The following is an 8,721-nucleotide window of genomic DNA, read 5'->3' on the forward strand; positions in this document are numbered from 1 at the left end:
TTGGCTGAAAAAATAGGTAAAACTAATTTGATAATTAAAGTTAATAAAACCTTGAAGCTGCTTACCCAGAAGTCAGTAACCATAGATATACACTGTTTAAGTAGTTTAAATACATAGCACTGTCAATTACTAATGCAAATTCATAAAGGAGAAAATGATGGTACAGTTATACAGAGAGAATACATGTTATCTTTTTTCTGCAGATAACTTTTATTTCTAGAAATCTATTAAGGAAGACCAATATTCAGTGGTGTAAAATCATTACAGGGCCTTTTGTATATAGAATTGGGAGTGGAAAAACAATTATGCAAAGAGTTTTTGGACTGGCAAGGAAGACTGATTAGAGCTTCAATAAGACACAGGGTGAGGCTTTTGAAGAATCACTGGGAAAATTGTACTCAGCCCCTCCTGAACCCTGGGACACAGGCTAAAACAGACACAAGGTGGGTGCAGAGCTCACTTAACACAGGGTTGGTGCATATCCGCGGCAGGGCAGAGGGAAGAGCTACAAGCTCTTGCCATGACGTACCAGCAGTGAGAAGAGCTGACCTGCACGCAGGTGTACGGGGACAGCTGGGCAGGGGGGTGGTTGGGAGGCCAAGAGCAGCAATAGCTTCTATTATATTGTTTCTCCAGGTGTCCCTGTCACTTGGGTATAGTGGCCTGGATTTGCAATATCTTGGCGGTTAAGGAGCCGAGGCAAACATTTACTCTGTCATAAAAAGTGAAACTGGCGTCTCTGCAGATATGAGTACAAATTCATGTAGCTCTTAAAGTCTCACCTAAGCTTTCTTTGAGATTTCAGATAGGGCCAGGGTGATATTACAAATCTAGCTGCCGGCTTTCTGTGCTTGAATGTATTTCACTGAGTTTACACACAGCAAAAATTAAAATGTTAGAAGGCTAGAAATAAAGTAAACTTCAAGGCCTGAATATTTGATATTCTAATATTCATTAAAATGCAGTAATTATCTGATTGTATCTATGAATTCTGGCACATTAGGTTGAAGCAATCTTTAACTTCTACATAAATTTTTATACCAATTAATTAAAATAAAAGGAACTACACTTTATATGCCGCCTTTATTCTTAGTCCTTTTTTCCCCTTACCTGAGTGCTTTTCTTTCAAGCAAGGGGATAGCGTTTATAGTGAATCAGACACCTCCCAAATGGGATGATCTCTTGAGAAATGAGATTTTGCAACAAAAAAATGGAAAATGTTTTATGTCTCACTTTCATCTTTAGAATAGCGACCTTAATAAGTGAGCTCCTGAAAAGAAACACCTGCATCCTGAAATTAAGCATTCAAGACATCACTGTGATAATCCAGTTCACCTACAGTATGAAGTGCAAAAGAAAAAAGCATCTTGTAAATAATATTTGATAGAACTGCTGTAGGGCCTTGGGGCTGAGGGTTGGATTTCTTTTGTCCAAGTGTGGTATTATGGATTAGTCCTAGACAAACTTGTCTTTGGAAGAAAGCATCCCAATAAAAGCTCATAGTGGGGTCAGGGTTTCCCAGGAATACCACTGCAAACTGGATTAGGTATTATGCAAAACCAATAAAAAAAATTTAGCCAAAATATTAATGACTATATAAATGTATGTGTAAAAATCTGCACATAATGATTCATTCAGGCTAATTAGTTCATAAAGACAGACCTGATATTTTTGGTCTGAGTTTTCCCATGGGTAAAATGGGGCTAATAATGCTTCTGTGTTATTTGTAAAAAAAGTATTTAGGTCTGCCATTGATGAGTGCCATGGAATTGTAAGGTATAATTTATTATTTTATAGAAGTCTCGGCTATCACGGAAGTGTAGGCACTGAGGGGATGGAAATCTGGTAGGCAGCTGTTTTATGCCTACAGTCCTAGCTAGTACAGCCTTTCAGAGAAGTTCAAGTCATCCAAAGCAAGCTACTTGTTTTCTCGTGATAAATCTTAAGGGAAAAACAGATAAAAAAATTCAGATCTGTGGAAGGCACCTTTATCAAAGGCTACATGTAATTGCATGTGCAGCAATTACATGTAACTAGGTTTTTTATGTCACAGCCTGCTGGACAAACATATACTTCTAGCTCACATCAGCATTGTTGCAAATACTAAATAGGATGGCATAAATAAGATATTCTTCTTGGTCTTGGTAAAAATACACACTTTGTATTTTTATTACCACATCAAAAATTCCAGCAATGGCTAAGTGAAAAATCTCCAAAACAAATACATAATCTGTGCTCTAATATGTATATGACATTCAGTAAACTAGTTTCCCTTTCAGGAATACTGTAGGTATCACCTCACCTATATGCAAAAAGATACCTGATGAATTTTTATATCTGTGCAGCTGAACAAGCTTTGTGAGCTTTAGTAAAAGCAGATTACCTTACTATCTACGTGTACAGTTCCTGGGTCGGTCTGCAGTTTTGATAGCAGCCCGTTTCCAATTCATTTACTCTCTGTTTCTGTCTGAGACACCAGAGAAATCTTACTCTTTAGTATTTAGGACTTGCACTGAAGAAATAATGATAGGTTTGTTTACTAGTTGATGGAAACCAACCCAACGAAATTGCACTATATCTGGGTGGGGTTTTGCCCCCCCGCCCCTTTTTTTTTTTTTTAAACTCAGTATGTACTTGCTCTGAATGTAGTCATTCAAGTGGGAAAGCATGAAATGATCATTTTATGTGAACAGTTTTAGGAGTGACCTGTCAGAAGGTTGGAGACAAGGGTCTACCTGGATGATAACACGATTTCCCTCGCACGTTAACACAATGAGTTGTATTTAAGGCATCATATAACACTTGGAAAGTAGTGAGAGGAAACCTCACGAAAGAATTAATTCCCCTGGAATTTACATTATTTGCCAATATTGACACTTTCTCCATTTATTTTTCAATTTAGAGCTTAAACATGAGAACACCCAAATATAGACTATTGAGAAGATAAAGATAATAGGATAATATCCAGCAGGAAAGAAGTGCAGGGTTGTGATGGGAGCATTGGGTAGCTTATTCCTTCTTTGTTTGCAACATGTCAATACATTCCCTTTCGAACAGCACAACAAAGAAAAGTATCAGTAACCTTAAATTACTTTTGCAGTCTTTACAGAGCATCTCTCTAAAAGAAAAATAAATGGAATCCTCTGGGCAACCAAAAGGAAAAGTCTATCTCAACGTGTTTTGTTCTGCTCAAGACAAAATGCACTAACCCAAGCGCAGCTCTCTGTCATTGTTTCTATTGTCTGGCAGGAATCTTAGAGCTTCACTGAGCGAGCGGCTGGGCAGCCACCGGTGAAATGACAGCAGATTGGGTATTTGGGGAAAAAACAGGTTGTGTAGCCTCTGGAAAATGGGAATCTGGTCTTCGCTGCAGGAGATCCTCACTCCAATGTAGCCCAAGAATTTGAAGTCAATGGACTTGCTCTCAGCCTAAGCTAGATAATCATGGGGAAAAAATTGGCCCAGACACTGAGGAATGAGAGCTGGGTGAGTTGTAGCTGGTATCTAGCAGCACAACCTGACAGCGGCAGTGGGAGCTGGCAAGCAGGCTTTCCAACTGGGAATGGGGCTCTTGTTTGGTCAGCTGTGTTTAAAGCATCACGGTAATAGGCAGACTTGTATTAGTGGTGTCAAGTGTTAAACTGGAAAACAAACAAGCAAAATAAATAAAAAAAGAACGCCCCAAAAAACAAAACCCACAACAAAACAAAACAGAAAAAAAAAAAAAAAGCTTATGTTTCTGAATGGATGAACCAGATTTTCCAATCATTTTTATAGGTCTATCGTCCATGTGACTCACTGACTTTAACTGAGGTAGTCTTGATTCAGCTAATACATTGCAATGTTCAGAAGCCCCTATCTTTAACCAATTATCATCAAGTTATGTTTTTTAATCCAGTTATGAGGATACATTTTTTTAAATAAAAATTTGTATGTTGCACACTCTCAAAACTCTTACTTTTAACATCTATAAATAATACAGAATACCGCAGAAAGGTTAATTTCCTTCCCTTTCTACAATCCTATTGTTTTTGAGGCCACTAAACTTACTTCCAGAAATGTGACAGGGTCTCTTTTCATTGATTTCCCCACCCTGCCCCTCACCCGAGAAATTCCTCATCTGATTTTCTTTTCATTCTTCTACCTCTAAGTCCATCTCACATGCGTATGTTTCGTTTCTCCGCATGCTGAAGAAACCAGCTAACTCTTTTGAGAGTCTTACAACATCTTAATGTTTTAATTTCTTGCCATCCACACTGCAGTTGTGTATCACGGAGGCAGTGGTGTGTGACTGCCCTGCTGCCAGCAATGTGCACCTACATCTTTTGCCAGTTTACTAACAAGGTGGGATTAACGCGCACAGCAATACGTCAATGTGGCCATACGAGCTTTGTTACCAGGGCCAGGATGAAGACAATCCATTAACTCCATTACCTGGCAGCCAGTCTGAATCTGGGTACAAGTGACAATCTGACTAGCCCTGGGGTCCTGGCCAGCTGCTTTGGAGCAAATATGTTGTTGGCGTGAGCCAGGGAGAACTGGAGGTATTCCCGTCTGCGTGCAGTGCAGTTCAGGCTTGTCCCAGCAGGGCAGTCACCCATGGCAACAACAAGGGGGTTTTGCTATTTTCTTAAAAGGCCACCAAGTAAACTCAGACATAGCACCAGCAGATTTCATGTATGGCAACCATAACAAGTCCAAACAATCACTGGTATAAGGCCTCAACAGCCTGCAAAGACCACGTTTGCCATGACCTCACATATGCCCTCATCAAAAAAATTCAGCTGAGAGACAGTGACAAAGATGGCACTTCAAAATCAAAAGGCAAGTGACCTTCTCATTGTTTCTGATTCCTTGCCTATGGGTGAAACAATAACAAAATGGTATTTAGAGTGTGGATGAAAGCTCGTGACAGTCAGCTGACAGATCAGGAAAGTACAATTTGCTTTACAAAACCAAAATTTTGTTGAGGACTAATGTATGGTGATAGGGGCTAGTCCGTACAACCAGAAGTAGTGCAGTAGAACAGCCCAGCAAGAGCTCAATGAAATAAAGATGAGCTGAGCTGCTGCTAGTCATTTTTGCTAGAGGTTTCTGGGCTTTAGAAATAGGACCTCATCTAGGGAACAATCAACGTTTTTCTGCATGAATTTTAGATTTAATTCAATCAATTGATAGTTTCTTTTTTTTTTTTTTTTTCTTTTCTTTTTTCCTTTTTTTTTTTCTGGGGAGCAACTGACCAGAATTTTATATGGAGTCCCCAGGCTAACTTTTTAATCCTGTAGAAATAGAGAAAAGCAGTAAATATGGGCTTCTGTTAATTGTTAAATAATGTTTTTAAAAGCACAAAAATGACTGCATGTGAGGTACTTCATGTCTTCCAAAGGAAGCATGTAATTGCTTATCCTAAGGGTCAAGATACTGCAACTGGCCAGATGTGAGAGCAGCCAGAGAAGGCAGCTGCATGGTTACAATAACTGCTTTGTGCTGCAATTGGTGGCTGAGGCTGGGAGCTGAGTATCTTTTAATTTTTCATTTAAAGTGCAGATGAAACTACTTCTGCAACCACAGGCACACCTCATATTCATTCTCTAATCTGAACAAAACATTTCGGTGCTGTCACCTGGTTTTACAACTGTTTCATTGAACTTCATTACGAGAAGGACAGAGAGTGCTGTCGGCGCAGGGATAACGGCTCCTTGGGATGGAGAAATCGGCATGCCACCGAGCCATTACCAGCAGGGATGAGGGATGTGTTTGAATTTTTCTTTCCCACCCGTCACGTGTGGGATGCTCCATGATAACCTTTCTGAATCCTTCCCAGAGCTTCCTTTGTGATTTCCCAGCTGGTGGTCTTCTCTAATCCACCGCAAGGAACAGCCATCCCTGTGCTCTTCTGATCTCCTCAGCCCGTGTCTGTTCAATCTGGAGCCTCAACAAGGTGAGCACATGGTTTCCATGTAGAAAAGTGTTTGTTAAGAGGCAAGGCTGGAGCCAGCTGGGGGGGCTCAGGGCTGAAGTTAGAGCAGGGCTAAATGCTTTTGCTCCAGCTGAGCTCCTGGAGCCCCCTCCTGCGCCATGTGACTTTAACGGCGCTCTGGGGACTCAGGTCTCTGTGACAGTTACAACATTACAACGCCATCCCTTCCCCAGCATGGTTGTGACTATCATTTCTATCTGAAAAAGTGAGTTATTTCTGGTTTTAGAGAGTTTAATGAGATTTTTTTTCCCCCGTAAACTTAAGCTATTTATGGTCTAGCTATACATTTCTTGGCATGACATTGCATCAAAATACCACAGAGTTTCAGGGAAAATAGTAATATTTCAACCTGCTCTTACTTCCCTTTGGTTGGATAATTCTGATTTGGGTACAAGATGACTTTGGCCCTCACCATGAGGATTAAGTAAAAACCTCTTTTACAATGGGTTTTCAGTTTTGGGAAGGAAACAGAGGCTAGGTCTGTAATAATTGTTAAAGGTCCATACAGAAAGATGGATGCTTCCAAGCCGATTGCTCTGAATTTCATATTTTCCTCGCACTGCTTCAGGTGCATGTATGGAAGGCATTTTCCCCACTGGAGTTCTGGTGCCAATGTGAGGCATGATCATATACATGTGAGGACTGTTCATATACGCTTTCCTCCTCATTTATTTATAACCACCTAATTAAGTTATTATGAAGTTGTCTTTTTTTCTTATTATTGGCAGTGAGGATGTAATTAATTTTCTTAGCCTTTCCTTCACAACCAGGATCTCTGACATAGTTTCTCTGCTGAAACTGCTCTTTTTCAAAAAACATTGTATTATCCATCAGTTATTCTGCGATGACCAATTCCATTACCCAAGGTAAATCTACACCAGTGACAAAGCTTTCTTTTTTTTTTTTTTTTTTAAATTTATATTCAATTCCTCTGGCAATATGCCCAAACAGCTGCCTGTATTTCTTTGCTGCTTCTCTATTATGCATTGCAAGGCAAAGAAATTGCCTAACCTTTTGTTTTCACTTTCCTTTTTCTCGTGTATATTTCCCTCCTAAGACCTTTTTCCTTTAATTATTGCCACTTCTTGGTCCAGTAGTCAGAAAGTACATGAAGCCTCTGACAGAAGGCTGGCATCTCCATTGTCAACAAAAAGCTGTCTTGGGAATGACAGGAACTACACATGGACTGTACATTTGCTTCTCTGGACTCACCTACCCACATGGCAAAACATCACCCAGCTGCTAAGGATGATCAAAAAGAAATGCCTGAGCAGGAGAGTTGACATGTCACTACATATTTTAATGCCTCTTTTATTCTGAATAGGACTTCTCAGTTGTTGTCAAGGAAGACTTTCAGGTTTTAGGGCTCATATTCAAGGGTTTTCTCCTTTCCATTGCACTGTATTTATCTAAAAGACTTCCCCCTGGATTTTCCAGATTGCCTCCATTCATTTACTCTCTGTTACATCATTCCCTTCTAAACAAATGTGACTTCTGTTTTAATAACTTTACCCCATCTGGGGTCAGATTAAGTCATTCATCAAATTACATTCTGTTTGGCAAAACCACCATGCTTCTTAAAATATTTGTTTAATACTACTGTGAGAGCAGGTTCATAATCCTCAGACCTCAGTTGTGAAATATTAATAATAGGAATCACTTAGTAAGAAGCAAAAGCTTTTTTTAATTCAACAAGGTCTCACAAGAACATCAGAAATGTGGATGCTCCAAACCTGACAAAATCTGCAACCAGCAGGGACCTTTTGTCTTGCAAAACAGTCAGTATTCATCCACTTACAAGAAAATAGAGTAATAACAAGTGTCTTGCAAATGAAGTGTTTAAACCTTAAAGTATTGTAGGATACAAACCCATTTCCTATTTCCTCATTTGGAAATCCTGTCTCGGTTGGTAAGCTATGGTAAAATACCCCAGACTGACAATCAAAATGCCATCTACTCACATTACTTAATTTCATGTAGTGCCAGTCTGTGTGTTTATAGTTTATTTTTCCCACAATCCCTCTTTTATTTTCTCCTCAATCTGGAGTTAATGTCATAAATGGATTTTACTTCTGCATATCTTAGGGATGTTAAATCCCTAAAGGTGATAGGACCATAACTTAACCCTTGACTTTAAGAGGATGATAGTGCTTAAAACTAAACTTCATAAATGAGTTGTTATTGCAAATATACACATATTTAATGAAAAATACTTAATACAAATACTGTATAAAACTGGAAATCAGGAGTTGATTAGACAGCAAATTTCTAACACTTTTTTTTTTTAGTACGATTGTGTTTGCACTGGGTTTCTACAAAATGTATTTGCCAGTAATGTAATTCTTCTGAGCCGTTTGTTATAGTTTAGAGGAAGACAGCTGGCATTGCACATAGGAGCGCTGGGCCCTCTGTGCAGCGGCCTTACGCCCTGCACTCAGTAAGCCACTTCTGCTTTACGGGCTCGTCCTGGACAGCCGGCGCTTACCCAGGTACCGCATCGCCTTTGGTCTGGGGGGCCATTGGCCCCAGAGGTACCGGCAGGCTGCCGGTGCAGGGGTGAGCTGGCTGACAGGCTTACAGCACCTGGTGAACCTCTGAGGGTTCTCCACCCCTCTCAGCTGCAAGCCTCTGCATGGGTCAAAGTTTTAACCCTGCAGTTGACTGCTCTGCTGGCCTGCCAGAGCACAAGGCAAACATGCCATCCAAAAAGGCCCCCTCACGTGGTGCCAGCTGGCCAGAAG

This window comes from Falco cherrug, chromosome 4 (assembly GCF_023634085.1).
Source record: "Falco cherrug isolate bFalChe1 chromosome 4, bFalChe1.pri, whole genome shotgun sequence".
Taxonomy (NCBI): Eukaryota; Metazoa; Chordata; class Aves; order Falconiformes; family Falconidae; genus Falco; species Falco cherrug.